Source organism: Triturus cristatus, chromosome 7 (genome assembly GCF_964204655.1).
Source record: "Triturus cristatus chromosome 7, aTriCri1.1, whole genome shotgun sequence".
Taxonomy (NCBI): domain Eukaryota; kingdom Metazoa; phylum Chordata; class Amphibia; order Caudata; family Salamandridae; genus Triturus; species Triturus cristatus.
This window is the reverse complement of record NC_140590.1, coordinates 1,003,293,262-1,003,312,869: the sequence shown is the minus strand read 5'-3', so window position 1 is coordinate 1,003,312,869 and position 19,608 is coordinate 1,003,293,262. Positions and strand designations below refer to the sequence as shown.

At 44.0% G+C, this 19,608-nt stretch overlaps 1 protein-coding gene across 2 annotated transcripts in view; it reads left to right on the top strand.

The window, feature by feature from the left end:
- Nucleotides 1–19,608, top strand: part of LOC146810995 (organic cation/carnitine transporter 2-like) — a 596,936-nt gene that overhangs the window by 568,393 nt on the left and 8,935 nt on the right. The window lies entirely within an intron of this gene.

Below are 19,608 nucleotides of genomic sequence, written 5' to 3'. Positions count from 1 at the left end.
CAGCACTGCTTCCTTCAGCCTGTGCTGGGTTCCTATTTCCCTCCTTCCTTCAACGAGCTGCATCTGTGCCCGTGAGACACCTCTCGGAGAAATACCGTGTCCAAGCTTAAACCGGTGAGTACAAGTGCACCTTGCCTTGTTTTTCAATGGCCGCCACTGCCGTGATGACCTTTCCCGCCATCACCATCTGCAACGACAACCGGTTCCGCAAGTCGGCCCTCACCAAAAACGACGCGCTGTGCTCTGGCCCGCTCCTGGGCTTGGAGCAGGACAAGGAGGTGGGTCACTACATTGTTGACCTAGGCCTGGCCGATGGCTCCCCCAAATCCGTCTGCAGCAAGGCCTTCAGTATGTTGGACTTCTTCCAGCGCACGGGCCACAATATGGACGACATGCTGCTGCGCTGCCGGTACTACAATGACGACTGTGGCGCTGTGAACTTCACCACTGTGGGTAGCCATGTAAGGTCGGTAAACTAGAGGATCTCCCAGGTGTGCTAGGAAGAGACTCGAAATGTGACGCAGTGCTTGTTTAACTACATTATCATTGTACTTGTGTTTATTATTAGCGCTATTAAATTCCTCATAATATTATTGTTATATGTGCCATTACGTGGTGCTGTGTAGGTATGAGAGTAGAAAAGAAAAAATTCAGTTTCGGTATTGTTCACTTATTTATGGCCACTGTAAGATACATTCATGGGGGCGGGTGTCTTCTTCCCAAAGATATGTGTTTAACTCTTAAGGGTACTTTGATATAAATCTCACCACATAGCCCTTTAAAAGTCAAAAGTAAAACCTTTTAATCACATCTTTTTTGTAAAATCCGTCAAATGATTTGCATCCGCTTTTAGCCTGTTTAAATGGAGAATAATATGAGAAAAAACTGCAGTTGAGGAAAGGTCGGGAATGACTGCAAAATTCCAAATGCCAATATGCGAAGTGAGTCTGCGGAGATAAATGGAACGCCCCTCTACTTTCAAAATTCACCGGTCGCTACTGGTGGTTTCCCTTATTACCTACGACAATTCCAAAAATGTCTTCTTTTAAAAGTCTTTTTTTTTTTTTTTTTTTTTTTTCATTGAGCAGAACAGGGATAGTAACAAAAAATCAGGAAATATTCTCCATGTACAAATCAATCATAATCCTTATAATATACCACCTAAGACAATTAGACATTGATGTACTAAAATACCATGACTGAATGGCAAAAGAAACATTTACGTGAAGTGAAAAAATGCAAGAGAAGAACTATAAATATTTTGGCACAGAGTCCAATGTTACTACAAAAGTGTCGGAATACAGTACATATGAATTTTTAAACAGTATTTGCTGCTTAATACTAACTCAGTATGAAATCCATTTCTTTTTCTAGAACTGGACCCCAATTCCTAAAGTGCAAAAGGTGAGAAAGTGCTAAAAAAAAAAAAAAACAAATTTACAAAGACAAATACTCAAAGTATTTAGACTATAAACCTTTAACATCCGTAGCAGCATTATCATAAACATTAAACCCTTTTTCATGCTAAACCAGTACATGGAAGTTCTTTAGCTAAAGTGCAAAAATACTTTAGAGTACTATGTGCTGGGGGAGGTCTACGTAGAGAGCATAACAGTTCATAGACATTAAATCCTTTTTTATAATAAATCAAAACAGTAGACTTTTCCTATCACCTTCTTCCTATCCTCAGGCTCCCTATATTTAAGCTTCTTGAGGGCGAGAAATGGGAAAAAGTACTAAAACTATAAAACCATAAAACCTCATTTCCTAATACCATTGTCAAATAACTGCCAAATCTTCACAAATGTACTTGTTGCTCCAGCCCTCATAGCATACGCTTCCTCGAACCCCCTCGTACGCTTCATTTTATTAAACCATTTCATAAAGGAGGGTATCTCTAACGACCTCCAGTTTTGAAGAATTAATGAACGTGCCATCAATGAACAAATCATCACATATGCTTGTTCATGTTTGGTCAAGCCTGGCTTGACTCTGGAGAGTCCAAATGAGGCAATTTCAACTTCAGGATCTACCGGCTTTTGGATGGCCTGACCTATAGCTATAAAGATGTTTCCCCAAAATTCATTAAGTTTAGGACAGGTGTAAAAAATGTGGAGCCAATTTCCTTCCTCCTCAGCCTGATAACGGATGCATCTATTTTCCACATCTGAATATCGTTTACTCAGAGTCTTGGGAGTATAGTATGCTAGCCATCTATTTAAAAAAGCCATCCGTTTAAAATTAGCCGCTCTCAAAGCCTTATGACCGAGCTGGGCTTGTAGTTGCCACTCTTGACAGGACAGGGCGCACCCCGTTTCGTGCTCAACCTTACCCAAAAACATATGTAGGATATGGAGCTCACTATCTTTCCGGAGCAGGGTGTACCATTTTCCTATGCCTTTAACTTTAGTTTCATAAAGCAGGGAAGCCAAATTCATCGTCGCGGAAGGGGAGGGAAAATTGACCTTCTTCAGGAAATTAATGACCTGCAGGTAGTCAAGGAAGTTGGGCATAGTTCGATCTAAAAGCTTGTTTTGGACCTCCTGCCACGAGATCACCTTATTATTCATATAGAAATGACCCAATTCCTCAAGACCAATCTCCCTCCACTTCCGAATTCGAGAAGGATGTAGTAATAGACCAAAAGTCTTACATTCCTGCAGCTTTTAATAAACCCACCCTTGAGAAGTGTGCTGTTTGAATGACAATTGGAGTCTGGATGATAGATCACGTAATGTCTTGTATCTTGTTTTTTTTGGCAATTTGATAATTTTTAAGAAAGTAGGAAGTTGTACACCTGCCTCCTGAACCATTCTATTTAGAAAAAAATGGTCTTCTAAATTATTAAAATCTAGTAGACGAGCTACTATATCGAGCATCATAGCCTCATAGTAAGTGCGGATTTTTGGAAGTGCTAGCCCCCCTTTATCTACCTCCAGTAGGAACACTTCGAGTTTCACCCTGGGAGCCTTCTTTGCCTATATAAAGTTCCTAAATAAAGAATCAATTTCTTTAAAATAACTTGCATTAATCTTTAGAGGGACATTGCTAAAGAGAAACACCAGAAGAGGGAGGATAGACATTTTTATCTGTGCCACACGTCCTATAACTGTCAGAGGAAGTACGGACCATTTATTAAGCAGGCGTTTTATTTTTATCAATATAGCCGTGTAATTCAATGTAAACAATTGATCTATTGACTTAGAGATAAAAATACCCAAATATCATATGGGGGCTGACTTGGATGCTTGTATTTGCAAAATAGGTGGTAAAAAAGAGTTGTCATTAATATTTAATGTAATGATTTCTGTTTTATTTTGATTAATTTTATACCCCCCTATAGATTCAAAGCTGGTAAACTCCGCTAAAAGCCGCTCTAGATTGAATTTATCCGGACGCAGATAAAGGATGATGTCGTCAGCAAAGAGTTTCAATTTCTCCATCCCGTCTATGGGCGCTCTAATCTCAGGATTTGCGCGAATTCTAATTGCCAGAGGCTCAATAAAAAAACTGAATAATAGGGGGGACAGGGGACACCCCTGCCTGGTCCCCCGCCTGATGGATACTGTCCCAATCTGATCGGCATTCAAAACTATTCTGGCTTCAGCCCCCAGATATATATTCTTTAACATGTGGATGATTGGGAGCGGAAATCCGAATTTAATTAACCCAGTAAATAATGCCTCCCAATTTACGAGGTCAAAAGCCTTTTCGGCGTCGACCATCATAAACATTGATGGAATTTTATTGCAAGTGAAATAATCAAGGGCTTGAATTAAAAACCCAGTACTTGATGACATGAAGCGACTAGCTACAAAGCCAGATTGATCACTATGAACTAACTCTTGAGCGGCTGGTGTAAACCGCTGTGCCCAGACTTTCATCAGAATTTTATAGTCAACATTGAGCAAACTAATGGGACGGTAGGAATTCACATCCTTTTGAGTTTTTACCCTTCTTTACAAAGCTGACAATCACGGACTCTTTAAAGCTGAATGGAATATCAGAGCCGTTCTTAATTACATTGAACAGCTTTGTCAGGAAGGGAGTCAATTCGTTTGAAAAAGTTTATAAAGTTCAGCAGGGAAGCCATCTACCCCACACGCCTTGGCTCCTGCAATAGATTTTATTGTTTGCGAGACCTCCAATTCCATAATCTGTTGACCAATTTGCTCAAATCGAAATTCTGAAAGGCATGGCAAAGTAACTCCCTCAAAATATTTAATTATCTGTTCCTGGGGTAGCTCATAGTTTGTGGCATATAGCTTCGAGTAATACTCCATAAAAACCTTAGCTATTCCTTCCTTTTCGCCCATTATATTACCGGTTTGAGGATCAATAATCTCAGACACCAGTGCCGCTTCCTGCTTAAATTTCGTCGCCCCGGCTAGCAATTTACCTACCATCTGGCTTTCCTCATACACCCTCTGTTGGAAGGTTTTAGTGCTATTGATCTCTTCTATCAGAAAAAATTCCCGAAGAGATTGTTTTGCCTTCTCGAGCAGACACCCCACATTGGTAGAGCCTTGTAGATTATTTCGAAGCTGAAGGGTGCTTTCTACTGTCCGCTGGAGTTTATCAATTTTATCCCGCCGTAATTTGTTCTGGAATGCAGAGTAGGCTATCAGTTGACCTCGCAATCATGCGTTAAATGCTCCCCAGACCTGCAGACTCCTGATTACGAGTAAAGAACTCAGATATCCAAATCCTCATATTCGCAACCCAAATGGGATCTTGCGTTAGACGCCGATCCATTTGCCACCTGGAGCGGACACTTGCTTGTTCGATGATTGCAACCTCTAATTTAATAAAAGAGTGGTCTGAAAAGGAGTTAGCCCCTATTTCAGAACCCATGCATTTCATTGACTGGGATAACAGAAAAAAGTCAATCCGAGAAGCAGAGCAAAATTGGTGAGAATAACAAGTGTATTTATGTTGGGAGGGATACATATGTCGCCAGGGGTCATGAAGATGATGCTCCATTTTAAGGGCTTCAAGCGCCTTCTAAGTACGCGGTTTTAGCTCTTTTTTATTTATGTTAGAAGTATCTTTTTTAATATCTTGGATAAAGTTAAAATCACCTCCCATAATTATTTTTCCTGGGACGCCCCTTATTAAGTCCGCAATCTTAATTACCTGGGAAATCTCATCTACTACCGGACCATAGTAGTTTATGAAGTTTAATATAGTGCCACTTAATTTAGCCACAATCCAAATCCACCTCCCTTGTGGGTCTCTCTCAATTTGGCCAAACTGCCAGCAAAAATTCCTGGAGAAATAAACTGCTACCCCTCTTTTGGCTAAGCCTGACGAAGCATAAAACGCATGAGAAAAAAATCTAGGAAGAAATAGCTTAGGGAAGCTAGTTTTCAAATGCGTCTCTAGCAAAAATAATACATGAGGGGAAAAGGAGGTGAGCCACCTTATTAATCCTCCATATTTCTGCTTGTTTAAGATCCCATTTACATTGACTGACATCATAGTACATTTGTTACCTTTATTAGCCATTCATTTGTAAAACATTCCTGATTTTAATTTCCCTGGATTTACCAAATTTACAATTCTCCCTGATACTGCTCATTTTATTATTTTTAACCCAAACCCCCCAACCAAAGCCCCGCCTACCCTCTAGAGATGTGGGAAATTCCCGCTTACTACATCTCACCCTCCCAAACGCATGGGGTGCCTTGTTGATGCACCCTATGTGACCATTCACCCCCCCTCCCCAGTGAAGGCAGTAGCCATTTAATTTTCCTTTCTTTTCCCTTTTCCTTGCCCTTTCCTTCTTCTTCCTCCTCTCTTCCCCTCTTCTCTGTTCCCGTTTTCCCCCTTTTTAACCCATTTTCTTCTTCCTTTTTTCCTTCTTTCTACCCTTCACCTTTCCCCCGTATTTCTTTATTTTCCTCCCCCTGCGAGAAGATGTTCTATCCTGCTGATAGCTCTTTCAGTAATTCCTGAGCTTCTTCAACCAACGAAAACATAAGAAATTTTCCTCTCACTAGAATCTTTAGCTTTGATTCTTGTGCTATGGAGGCTTGTGCCCCCTTAGCTTTAAAAAGATGCAGGAGTTTAACAAACTCTTTTCGTCTTCTGGCTGCCTGAGCTGACATATCTGAAAAGACTCGGCATTTTGATGTCTCATTAACCGAAAATTGTCTTTGTTCAATAGCCTTGCTGAGGATTCTCTCTTTGACTCTGAAATCTTCAAAATTAACTAAAATGGTGCGAGGTATCGGAGAGATTGGAAGAGGGTGAGATGGTATTCTATGCGCCCGAGTAATTGTTAAATCATCCATACAGCCACGAAGTATTTTCTGTTTAATGAAGGATTCTGCCCACTGGAGAGGTTGTGCTCCTTCAATACCCTCTGGGACCCCTACAAACCGGAGGTTAGTGCGCCTGGAATGATTTTCAAGTTCCTCCAGTTTATTTTCCAGTACTCGTTTTTCCTTAACCCCCTCTTTAACTTTCAAGGACATAATGTTCATCTGGTCTTCCAAGTCAGAGATTCTTGTCTCTGCTTCTTGAATTCTAGCGGGGAAACCCGCCATTGCTTCTTCGATTTTATCCAGACGAAGGTGATTGGATGCCGTCACAGTTTCTTGTGATTTTTTTAAATCCCTGATTTCATCTAAGATCATATTGAGCATTTCCTTAATGTCTATTTTAAACATATTTGCTTCTTTGATTTCGGAAACTGGAGGCTGGAGCTGAGCATTATTCAAAAGAGATGAGATCCCTGACTGTTCCCCAGGAACTGGTAAACAGTCACCTATTTCTGTTTCCACTGCTGGGTGCACAGCGACAGTCTCGGATAGGGCTGTTACCAGTCGTGGACTTACTGCTGTTATATTTTCACCTGCATCTTCAAAAGTAGTAGTTGAGCCTTCCTGTAAGGGGAGTATTAAGGCAGGGGTCTGTGAGATAGCTGCCATTGCTGGTAAACCCGCTAACGGCATCATTAATTTAGGGAGTCTCAAAATAGACTGTTCAACGGTTGGCGCCAAAACTAAGGGTGTGCCCTTCACCTGATTTACTATAGGGGTGGAGGTATTCAGTCGGAATGCCTGAGTAGTATCAACCTCTGGTGATCCTTCAGCGTGTAAGTCCTTACCGGATGTCCCATTTAGGATATCCGATACATGCTGTATGTTTTTTTGGGGGAATAATGGAAATTCTTTAAAGCTGGGGCCCACAGTTGGGGATAAATGGGCTGGAACTGAAACAAAAGCTGGATTTTCAAAGGGGGAATCATTCCCGAGACCCGGGGCAGACATTAAACCTTTTGGGGGTGAGTCGGCTTCTGCTGAGAAACGCCCCTCTTCGTCGGTGCTCTCTAGACTGGAGATAGCAGCAGTCTGGCCTGGATTGCTCTCTAGCCTCGCTGCTGCAGGTAACGTTGTCTTTGTCTGCCCAGGGCGAGTTTTTATCTTGCGTTTTGTCGCTGCATCTGGTCTTATGGCAGTAACTGTAGATTTGAGGTTTTTCCCCATCCTGCCAGATAACAAGGTGGTCTTTCCTGCGGATTGTTTCCCCCAGTGCCTTACAGAATGCGCAAGAAAAAAACAGTAGGGGAGAGAGCAGAAAGCAGAAACAAAAATAAAAAAATATAAAAGGGGCAGGAGTACCCCGGTACCAGATGACTGGTGACTGATGACTCACCGATAAGCAGCTTCAACTTTGCAGGCTCCTTTCCCCCAAAGGAGAGCAAAAATCCCTAAGAAGCGGAATTCCAGGTGGGGATACGCAGGCAAATGGGGATAGACAGGCAGTTTTTCATAAGGGCTGAGCCGCACCTCCTCGCACCTCCTCGTTCATTCGAGCTGCCGCAGAGTAAAGTTTTTCCAGCGTTGTACCGTCGCTATGCCACTAAGGGGAAGGCCGGAACCTCACTCTCCCCATCTTCACTTTTCGAGGGCATTGGGGAGCAACATCTTCCGGGCCATCCTTCAGCAGGGCCAAGGAGCCGAACAAGAAAAAGAAAAAACCACCAGATCAGCATGGAAGTCCGTCAAACACGGTGCCGATTACAGCTTGTCTCAGCTTGTCTCAGAGCGCGGCAACCCGCTTCCGACATCACCAACAGCTGCCTCCAAGCCGAGGGGAGGGGGTCCCGGTCACCTGTGGCTACGGACCAGCGGGATTCGCTGCAGCAATCCCCCAGCCCGTAAAAGTCGTTTTTATTACATTCATTCTTTAAGTGTGAATGTAATAAAAACGACTTTTACGGGCTGGGTGGGGGGGGGGGTTGATGGGATGAGACAAGCTGTAATCGGCACCGTGTTTGACAGACTTCCATGCTGATCTGGTGGTTTTTAAAAGTCATTTTTATTACATTCATTCTTTAAGTTATCTAACTATGCCTTAATTACTCCTCAGTACCCCGTAATCCTACCCTTTCTTGAACTCTAAAAATCCATTATCACCCCTTAATGTTACCCCTCTCTGACCACTAAAAAACCCTTCATAACCCTTAATGCTACCCTGCCCTGAACCCTAAAAAGCGCTTACTAGCCCTTAACACTACCCTTTTCTGAACTAGAAACCCTTACTTCCTCTTATTACTACCCTTCCCTGAACCCTAAAAACTCCTTATTGCCTACCCTTCCTGAACCCTATAAAGCCCTTCCTACCCCTTTGACATTACACATCCCCGACCCCTAAAAACCTTGTACCATCCCTTAATGCTATTTTCCCTAAATCCTAAAAAAGCCTATACTATCCTTTAATGCTAACCCTTCCCTGAACCCAGAAGTCCCCAACTACCCATTTACACTACTGTAAGAAACTAGTTTATTAGTTGTGAAGGAGTTGGTCCTTCACAAGTAAAACATTCACAATTGTCACTTTACTGAGAACCAATTACACCTTGTAGCACGCGACTTTCTCTGGGCAGCGAAGCAGGGCAGTCCAACGTCTATTCAGGGCAGGTTATGTGGGATAGCAATCCTAATTAGCTGGTACACAACAATGCCACTCAATAAATTATTGCTCAGTGTGTTTTTTTTTAAAAATGAAAAGCCTTTATTACACACATACTAAAAATGCTACAAATTAAATGACAAGTATGTATATAGGTTAAATAAAAATACCTTTGGTGACACCTTCCTATTACAATACACCCCTGGAGGGTCCTGTGCCCTTTAATCACAATCCCCCCCCCCCCCACTGAGATGCAAAAGAAAATAAAGGGGCGTCATTTTAAATAAGGCAAGTCAACTGGCTTTGTCAGGGTGTTACCACATTAGTAAAAACAGTCACACACAATGTTTTAACCTTATACTGCCTTTAAAATAAATGAGGACAGTAACCATATTCAAATGCATTCAATATTATGATAAACGTATTGTTGTTGTAAAGAATTTTAGATTCACTTAAAAAAAAAAAACACATCAAGAGTCTTACTATTAATAGTTTTAGGCTGCCATTACAGTCCTAGTCATGGGACAAACCACTAGAGTTCCCAGCTCTTCTAAGCCCACGTGCCGAAGCTCAAGCTGGGGTAGAGCTTTTAACCAATGTAAAGTCGCTCCCAGGAACAGGCCTGTGGCTCCTTGGGATATCTAGGACAAGTCTTTCCAAAACGTTCTTGTGGGTTGCTGTGCTCCTTGCAACTTCCAAACACGTTTGCAGTAACAATAATGGTGCCCCTGCACACATTGAGGTGCCACAGAACCAGGCTACTCTGCAAATAAGCAACCTTGCGGGGCAGTGTGAGCTATAGGGTGCTCCGGCTGTCTGCTGGTTTCCATTGACTGTGGCTTTACACCGCATAACCATTTCTTAATTTAAATTTAGACTCTGAGAGGGGCCCAAGGCCCCCGCTGCTCTAGCTGGGTCCCCGTGCTCTTGCATGCATTTCTGATGCTGTCACATCATCAGCTGCTTTCAGGATGGAGCAGCTGAATTTTCTTCCTCCCACCTGTAGTGGAAGGAGATGTCTTGGTGCTGGGTGCTCCCTCCCCCACCTCTTCCAGGCAAGGGCATGGAGTGTGGGAAAGCACTAAGTGGACAGGGCCTCACTCTGTGGATTGGGTCCCCGAAGCAACCAATGATTTGCATTGGCCCCCTAGGAGATGAGAGCCCTTTGGGGATAAATCAGTACAGGGAGGGGGCCCCACTTATGACATCTTCCCAAATTGGGTGATCTTAAAAAAAGGACTCAACATTGCATCATACCTTGGGCCCTGGCCCACCCTGGAGTAATTTAGAGAGACTGCTAGAGTGCCATGTGCTTTCTTTTTCTTTCTTTTCGGTTTTAAAAGGGCAGAACTTTGAACAGGCACATCTGGTCCCCAGCCTGGAATGCATTTAATTGATTTTAAGGATTTTGCCAGGCGCATTGCAGGAATTGTGATCACAACCTTCCAAGCACCATCCAGGAGATTCCAGACCCTTTACTTTGTGTTTTGGACACATTGAATCCACAGAGAGACCTTCAGGAAGAAACACCTGAAGGTTGGAGAACTTTTGGGAAACAGCTCCATAAGGTGACTGATTCGATTGGGTGAGGCAAGCCAGCCTCTTCAACCGCGACCCGGCCTAGACTGCAGGTTCGCCCCGCTGAAAAGCTTCATAGCTCCGACTTCCCAGGAGCTCCCAGAAAAGCAAGCCGGCAAACCCTCTCCAAAGCCAGCCTGGTAAAGAGCAGCAAGGACCCTTTGAAGAAAAAGCTCCAGAAAAGTTTCTAAGTGCAAAGGTAAAAATTTGACCAGGGCATCCCACTTAGTGTGTCTGGCTAGGGCTCCATCACGATCGACCTTTGTCCCGCTCAGGCCTGATTGCACTGTTACAGCTACCAGGGGTTTAGCAAGGGACTAATTTAGTGAAACCTTTACCAGACCCTATACCGTGCTAGTGCATTTATTACTACCAACAACTCACTTTCCACCAGCATTTTTTAAAGTTACTATATGTTTTAAAGTTAATATAACATAAAATATAAAAATTTGATATACTTACCCCTTTTTGAGGATGTTGTGGTCTTCCATATTTTTGTTGTCTATATTTTTTACTTTACATGCAAAGCATATAATGTCAATATTTACGTGATTGATATTTGTTGGTGATTATTTTGTCGCCGATATTTTTGTTAGTGATATTTAATCCGACAACCTTTCTAGCTGATCATCGACATAACTACGAAGAGGCCCAGTGTCAGGATTAACATCTTCAGAGATCTTTGTAGAGTTCATGGTGCAAATGGCATATTGAACAATGGGGCCTTTTGCCTACCTTCCTGGGTTTTAATATGTGACCATGAGTTTGAATAGTATTGTAAAAGGAGATGCACTGGTTGTTTGTCAGCACATCAATAACTATCACCATTAGCTCCTTACATACAGAGAACATAACCACTATGTCCTCTACGCCACAACCATAGAGAACCCTTTATACCAATGTCAATAATTACTTTCCACCACAGCCAATTGACTCCAGCAGCTGGCAAGAGCATTGTTGCTTGGACACAGCTCAGCATGCTGCTCACCAATTATGATGAGAGCAGTACCATCCAAAAGGAGAAACACCCCTGTTTTAAGTTCAGTTGTGGGTTAGGGAGCACCTCAGTAGAGTGAGTGATCTCTTAAATGTAGTCCACTGCTTGTCACCAGAGATCTTTCATCACTGTGTGTGCCCTCAGAAAAGATGATGGCTTCCCCCACCTAGTACTAATAGACGTTGGCCCCCCAGAGAAAGTCTAATTGGGGGCGTGGTCCAAGGTTCTCACCTAAGTAGGGCTGAAAACACCTGTAGTTCATGAAGAAATTACTTCTGAGCGGAGCAGTGCTTCAAAATTTGTGATGGCTCCGCCTGCCGCATCCAGGAGAAATATCCTTTGAAACCTCTGTTGGACTTGGCCCTTTTGGCAGGTTCACCCCTAAACTTTTTGCCTTTTCTGTGACCTGATATTGGTCGTTTTTGGCCTCTGCCCACTTTGTCACTGTGGCCCAGTGTAAAGTGCGTGCGCGCTCTGAGTGCTTGTGGTGAGATTGGTCTGCCCTCCCATAGGAATGCATGAGGGATATGTGTGTCCATGGTAATTCCTGGTATGAGAGGAGTGCAGGGGCGAGTTCAATATGTATGAGTTCGTGAGAATAAATGCTGCGCAACGGTGTGCGCAGATTTATGGTGACTGGTGGAGAAGTGCCACTTTTAGAAGTTGGCATTTCTGTGTACTATGTGTCTGCCTGCCTGATGTGGAGTGCATGTCTGGCTTGTGAGTGACCGGAGCTGAGGAGTGTGGGTGGCTCCAGGAGACAGGGTGAGTCAGCCCAGTGATGAATAGAGAGATCTGCATCTAGATGAGAGGGAGGAGTTGCACCTGGGACCTGAATAGGGCTGTGCCTTCCTTCCATAATGCTGGCTCCACCTCCTGTGGTGCGACTGAGCACTGAGCCCCCACCGGACAAAGGGGAGAGGAGCTGAGCAAAACAGAGTGCTCTGAATCCCCCCTGAATCAGTTGCATCTGGTTTTCCCCTCAGCCCTGTGCCTACACACAAAGGGAAATGCTGGTGTACATATAGGGGCTGTGACCCCAGGAAGAGGTTCTGTTGTGCTGTTCCTGACTTAAGGGGGGGCCTGCTGCTGGGCTCCAGGAGGAACCGCCACTGGGGACTTCCTCCCTGCTGGAGGGCCCTGTGAGCTGGCCTACCTGGGCCCAGCCTTTGCCTCCCCCTTCATCCTAAAGGGCCTACTCTGGAGTTTTTATCCCTGAAGAGCGCTTTACTTATTTTTGGCAGAGCGCTTGACTCTTGTCCTTGTGAGCGCTATATTTCTGCCCAAGAGGACTGCTGGTGGCCTTCAGCGCGAAGCTGCCTTATGTGGGATTCCCCCTACTAGGCATGGAGAAAGTGGGAGCCCACCCCACGTTATTGCCGGCATCGGTATTTCATTTACAAGCGGGTGCCCACCTCACTAATTTATGCTAAAAACCGAGCGGGAGCCCACCCCGCATCGGTACCTTCAAAGTGGGTGCCCACCCCGCTATTATCTTTAATTTGGACAACAGGAGCCTACCCCATGTGGCCATCCTTCGCGGGTGCCCACCCCGCATAGTTGCACCTTTAAACAAAAATAAGTCACCGCCACAGCCCGGGAAGAATAAGCGACAAAGCCGCGACACGGAAGACAGGCTGCTTTGACCAGACGTCAGCAGAGCTTCCCCTAGGCCTCACGCCGGAACCAGGAAGCTGTTTTCAACATACATTTTGCCTCTGACACCATAAATTACAGCAATTATTTTGTCAACTAGCCTGTTTAATGACTGTGATCTACAAAATCTTTTTTTTGGTTTTTGATTTCTTAGATTCGATGAACACTACTGGTTTGACACACACTTATTGTATACAAGATATGGTGACATAAATATTTACATTTGTACAGTGACTTCAAAATGTGACAACAAACGAAAAAAATTATATAAATACAACATACAGATTATCAAATTGGAATTATTTTTCGAAGCTGAAGTCAAATGTCCGAAACAAATTAGTTCATGGAACGTGAGCAGTTGGCTCCTATAGTTCTCGCTATTATTGCGGTCCTATGCAGAGTCGGGTACTTGTGTCTGTATATAATTTCAATGAGCAATGCAAATTGCAGTCTGTCTTTGCATTTGCAATTGCTTATGTAGAGAAGCTGGTTCTAGCTTAATCTTCTACAAAAATCCTCTGCGATCTCTGCTTTTGCGCCAACGCGTTTCGACCTGTGTAGTTGGGGACCTGTGTGATGTTTGTAAGGTCGTCTTCAGGGCGGGTATTGTGGTGGAATCGGACTTCTGTTCCTGTAATTCAATTGTAATGGTATATGGTTACTCCTACTGTCATGTATTTTTGATTGTGGAGTTTCTAATGGTTGTTCTATGTCAACTTACGTTCACTCCAGGTGGTTGAACTTGTCTTTTATGTTATGCCTTGTTTTGTGTACTGCCGACTGAAGTAGAATGACTTTCTTGACCTTGGTCTCGTTATTTTCTTTCTAAAACAAATGAAAGGGAGAGGAGTTGGAGTCTACATCCCCTTGAGATTGCCTGAAGCTGTGACATGGTTTCTGGCAAGTACTTGAGTTAGGTAGTTTATTATTGTTGTCGCAGTGCGTGCTTTTGTGATTAGGATTTCTTTTCCCTACTGCGTGCCTTAAACGTGCTTCTTTTTAAGTTGCGGTGGCATGACCTCCATTTGTGCATACCGAGAGTTATTTGTGTGTGAGGGGGGGGAAGAAAATCCGCTTCAGGAACCAGGAAGCTGACGCCGGAACCAGGAAGCTGAGAGGAGTCGTGAAGGCAGGGCTCCCGCAGCCGCGGTGTGAGCCTTGCGTGTAGTGTCTTCCGATGCCGGGCTCCCATAAGTGCGAGAGAGCCCCGCGGTGCTGGAGAAGAAGAAGCCCGGGTGAAGTACGGCCTCTCTGCTGCAGCGGGGCTCCCGTGCTGGTGAAGAGAGTCCCGTGCAGCCTCTGCTGACCGGGTTCCGTGTGAAGTCCCGGTCTCAGGAAAGGGACCGGGCGAAGAAGCAACGTCGGCTGAAGTAGCTTGCGAAGTCTCCAATCAGCTGGGTGAGTGGGGCTGAATCTAGCAAGGATTGGGGGGTGCGTTAAGGCATATGGTCAGTGCCCGCCTGCAGGGTTGTGCTGATGATCACAGCGGCGCCGCAGAGGCGGGCCGCTGCAACGCTTGGGCATGTTTTGGTTGCTTTCTGAGTCCCAGAGCGAGACTCCAACGTAACATGCACAGTTGTGCCAGTACTCTCTTGGGCCATTTCTTTTTAGAAGTCCCGGAGTGGGACTTGGGGCCATTTCGGTTTGAGAGTCCCAGTGTGGACTCCTAAGGCCCCCAAAGTGCCAGTGCATGTTTTGTGTTTTTTTTCCAGCTGCCCTGCGAGAGCGCAGGCAGCTGCAACGTGGGGCATTCTTGGTGATAGAGTCCCAGAGAGGGCTCAGGTGGCACGCTGGTGCCCGTGCTCATTTTCACAGCTGCCCAGCAATTAGTGGGCAGCTGCTACGTTTAGGCAAGTTCAGTGCGTACTTTGCTTTGCTGCTTTTGCAGCCCGCCCTGACATTCTGGACATTGGGCATTTTGAGCCCCTGTGAGAGGACAGTGGGCCTGGGGCCAGTGTCAGTGCATTGTGCCCCCGATTGGGGCACACTGTTTTTATGCCAATTTATTTCCTACGGTTTATGCTGGGTATTGCATAATCTATTTATGCTTGTGATGCCTATTGCGCAACGCGTTCACCTAATCTGTTTTATGCCTCATGTTTCTTACATAATGTACGTTTGAGGTTGGTGCATAATGTGTGATCCTAATATGGTTTATGCCTAATATGATAATGCGGAGGTCATTATTGTGCCAGTAGTTACTGGTTGTGCTACACTTACTATTTGTGCTACAATTACTGGTTGTGTCCTACGTTTAGGATAAATCTTACTTTTACTATTTCTACTAAGTGATGATTCTGACAGTGGTCCACGTGGCCCTGTCATGTGTAAATAATCCCCTGTAAATATTGCCCAGTGCCAGTTGGCACAGTGTATATTGTGTGATTACCATCTAATGTGTTTTATGATTATGCAAAGGCTATTTTTGATATAACCTTGTGTGGAGTTCCTTTTGTGGTGTGCCTAGTGTGTTGCTGCTGTGTGTGTGTGTGTGTGTGTGCGTGTGTGTGTGTGTTGCGCAAACGCTTTACACATTGCCTCCAGGATAAGCCTGACTGCTCGTGCCAAGCTACCAAGGGGGTGAGCAGAGGTTATCTTTGGAGTGTAACTCCCTTGCCCTGACTAGATTGGTGGTCTCTGCCTAGCTTTGGCGCAAACCTTAGCCAACCAGAAATCTAATTTCTAACAACCTCAATCTGCCCTTTGCAGAAGGTAGAAAGCTCCACTAGACAGCTATTGATTTATTTCGCAGGGGAGCAGCATCCTGGAATGGGCAATGGCCCATCCCACCTTCTAAGTAAGTTGTAATAGCTTTTCAGCCTCCCTAGAGTTTACCCTAAGGAGTCCACCCGGGAGGGGCTCAAAGTGCCATTAGATCACTAGGGAAATGTTTCTCAGGGGAATGACCCCTATGGGATTGGCAATGGCTGCTTTGACCCATGGCCTACATGAATAGCCTTTCAGCCCCCCTAGTGAGTGTACCCCTAATCAGCTACTCCAAATGGGCTAAATAGACAGCCAGACCATCAGGGAGGTATTTATTAGAGGTGAAATAGTCCCCTGGCATAGGCAATGGCTCACTAGCTCCTCAGCAGTAGTAGCTTTTCAACCTCCTGCATTGCAGATTACGGCGTTTACCCACTCAATCTGAGCCAGATTTTGATAATTAGAATTCTGGGTGCAGTTTTGTTGGTTTTTAAAATGTGTGCTACCACGATAACAAAAGTAAACAATAAATGCCAACTATCAAAACACTTCTGCACAGCCTAGTAATTTATCAGTAACTGTAAGCATTGGTACAGCAACTCTACCCACTGCTAGAAACAGTCAAGTTTGAGTCTTCAAACCAATGTCACTTAAAATGCCCGGATTTGTTAGTAAGCCTGCAAAGTAGCTTTATGACCATAAGATTGAGGGGCATGTACATGAATTTTGTGGCGCAGGAACTGTGCTGTACTGCGACACATGAAAAGAGCAGGAATGCACCATATTTATCCAATACGGCGCATTCTTGTCCTTTTCCCTTTCACCGTTTTGGCAGCCTAGCGCCAACACAGGCATCCACTCAACATGTTGCAAATGTGCCTGTGTCATAGGCAGGATTTGTTTTGTGAAGGAAGGGGCATCCTCCTGCACAGAAACAATCCTGAGAGGCTTTTTCCTCTTTCTGTGTGTGCTGCAGAATGCAGCATATATTGAAAGAGAAATAAAGATATTTCTCCTTGTTGTGCCTCACCTGGATAGGCGTATCTTTTTGGCGCATTCAAGTCTTGTAAATCTGGAAATGCATCTAAAACCATGGCAGCTGCGTGGGAACATCCGTGCAACGCCCATGAAATGCCTACCCAGGGCAGAGTAACGCAATGCAGCAACTTGCACTGCGTTGCAGCACTACAGATTTTTTGAGTCACGCAAGGTAGCTTTGCATGGCTTCAAAAATCTGACTCCAGGTTTGTGTCGCTCGTGCACCATAATGCGTGGTGCAAGAGCAACGCAAACCGTGTCATAAATATGGCCCTGAGAGTGCAGAAGGCCAGGAAGCCCAAATCAGCTTTCCATTCTTAAGTGCCCATACATTGTAACATCTGTTATTTACATTCCTCAGAAATAGCAAGATTGTGATAAAGAAGTACTGAATATAAAAGCAAGTTATTGTTGCAAATAGAATGTGAACAGCAAAACTGCAAGTCTCTGAATGCAGAGTCTCCGAATGCAGAGCCCTGTTGAATAAAATTCCCTGAATGACTGATAGTGGCACACCTGATAGGGAGCCAAATGCCAGCTGTGTCGAAGGTTATTACTGAGGCATTTTGAGAAAATGAAGACCGTCATTAGGAAGAAAATTAAATGTGGGAACCTGTAAATGAAACGAGATAAAGAAGACATTTTTATTTTCAATATTGATTGAGAAAACACAAGATATTTATATATATATTTTCTATTGATTTAAATAGTATCTGGTTAAGGGTGTGAGATGAGTGCTGGGGTTCTTTGAATGGTTTAAGTTATGTTAATGTTTAGTGTTTGTTGATTGTCGGGTGGGATTAGGACTAAGGCAGTGGTTAGGGTTTTGATTAGAGGAATAGTTGGAGCAACTTTACAGAAAGGGTGATAGTTAATGTTACGTTTAAGGTTAAGGCTGTTATGAGGATTATGTTGATGATTAGATTTAGACTTGGGGTCTGATTTAGAGTTCGGCGGATGGGTGACGAAGTAACCTGTCCGCCGAACTCTCAATCAGGCCCTTAAATTCAGACTGTGTGGTCGATTTAGGCCTTGTGTTACTGCAAGGATAGGGTTGGGGCTGTGGCTGGGCTAAGGGGATGGATGACTTCGGGGTAGGGATTTTTCAAGGCATTTTTCTCAGTTTGGCAGTCTTCAATTGGTTTCACCATAACTGCAAATACAATGTAAAGCATATTCTTTTTCTTATATAGAATTTGCTGTCAGTTTTTTTCATACATGCTTACGCAAGTTAGAATGGCTTGCATAGCTCCCCAAGACACATCAGCCAAGTTAGTTTTGTTTAATGAGTTTGACTATATGTTTCACTTACGTCTTTTCTTGAAGACGGTTATTTCCACCAAGTTAAATAGGAGATCCTTAGCCCTGCCACGCTATATGTGCATTGCTACGCACCATAAGGATAAGATGTTCCTTTTGCAACTCGTTTTTTATTTTTGTCAAATTTTTGTCCATACTCAATATTATTCAGCTTATTTCTCAGAGGATTCTGCTATGTTTGGACATTTCAAAACTGATCAAGACAGTTAATAATGAATAAGAACTTTGTAATGTTTATTGGCTCTTTTCCTGGTAAGTCACCACCCTAACATCCAGTTGCTCATTGGGCAGTTTCTTAATTCCCAGACTACTAATAGGCAGCTGCTGTTCCTCTCCTACTGGCCGTCCTTCTCGGTCAGATCCGCACTTTCCTCCATTACCTGTCCAAACTAGTGCTTATTTTGAGCTGGTGCGTTCCAGAGCTCGTCACTGGTACTTACTTGTCAACATCGGGCTTGTGACAGTCTGCCAAAAGGTGGCGCTGTCTAGCTCATTTAGAGATGACCTCAACAACACTTAATTAATAATTTATTATACATTACAAATGAATAGTACCGGACACCTAAGCCATTCTTATAGATTTGGGGGCCGGAAATAGTCTGAATTGTCACACTTGTAGGAGTGTGATGGTTAGTAGTTGTGTTGCTACTATCATTGGCAGCATGGCAAGGGCCATGTGTGCTGCAAGCTGCAGTGGCCTCCTGAGGAAAGCCCTGGTATTTATTTATGTCCCCTCTTATGTCCTCTGTAGAAAGGCCTTCACATGTTCTTTAAACACTGCACAATGTATGTAAGCTCTTATTTGGTGCAGCTGTTCTAGAAATAACTGGTTGAATTGACTGTGAAATCCTTCCCTTTTTTATGAAAATGATATGCTACGTAGTTCACCAGTAGTCTAGAGGATGCTCTAGTATGTACTAGTTACTCAATAAAGTTACTCTTCTAAGGATTTATACTCATAGCACTTAATCCACCTGTCTGTATAGGAGCCCACCAACCATCTGAGTATTTGCATCTACCCCTAGGTTATAGAAATGTAAAAACATTTTAGGAGTGTGTTGTAATGAGCTTTTAGGATGCAGATCCTCCTTGTGGTGCACCACATACCTTTATCTTCACTCAGAGATGTTCATTTTCATGTCTGCAGCTTGGACGTATCACAAATCTGAAGGAAAGGGGGCTGTGGAATCCTTATTATGAGTAAATTGTTCTATGCATCTTCACATCAACAGAGTAATTAGTGATTACGAGTTTGGTGGTATGGGAGCTGGCTGCCAGGCTAGGGTCCCTCTCCCACCCCGCCAAACCAGCCAGACTAGGAGTTTTCTGCTGGTCTGGCAGGCATTGCTGTGGAGGTCCCATGCCGTAAGCCTTAGAAAGGCACCACACTG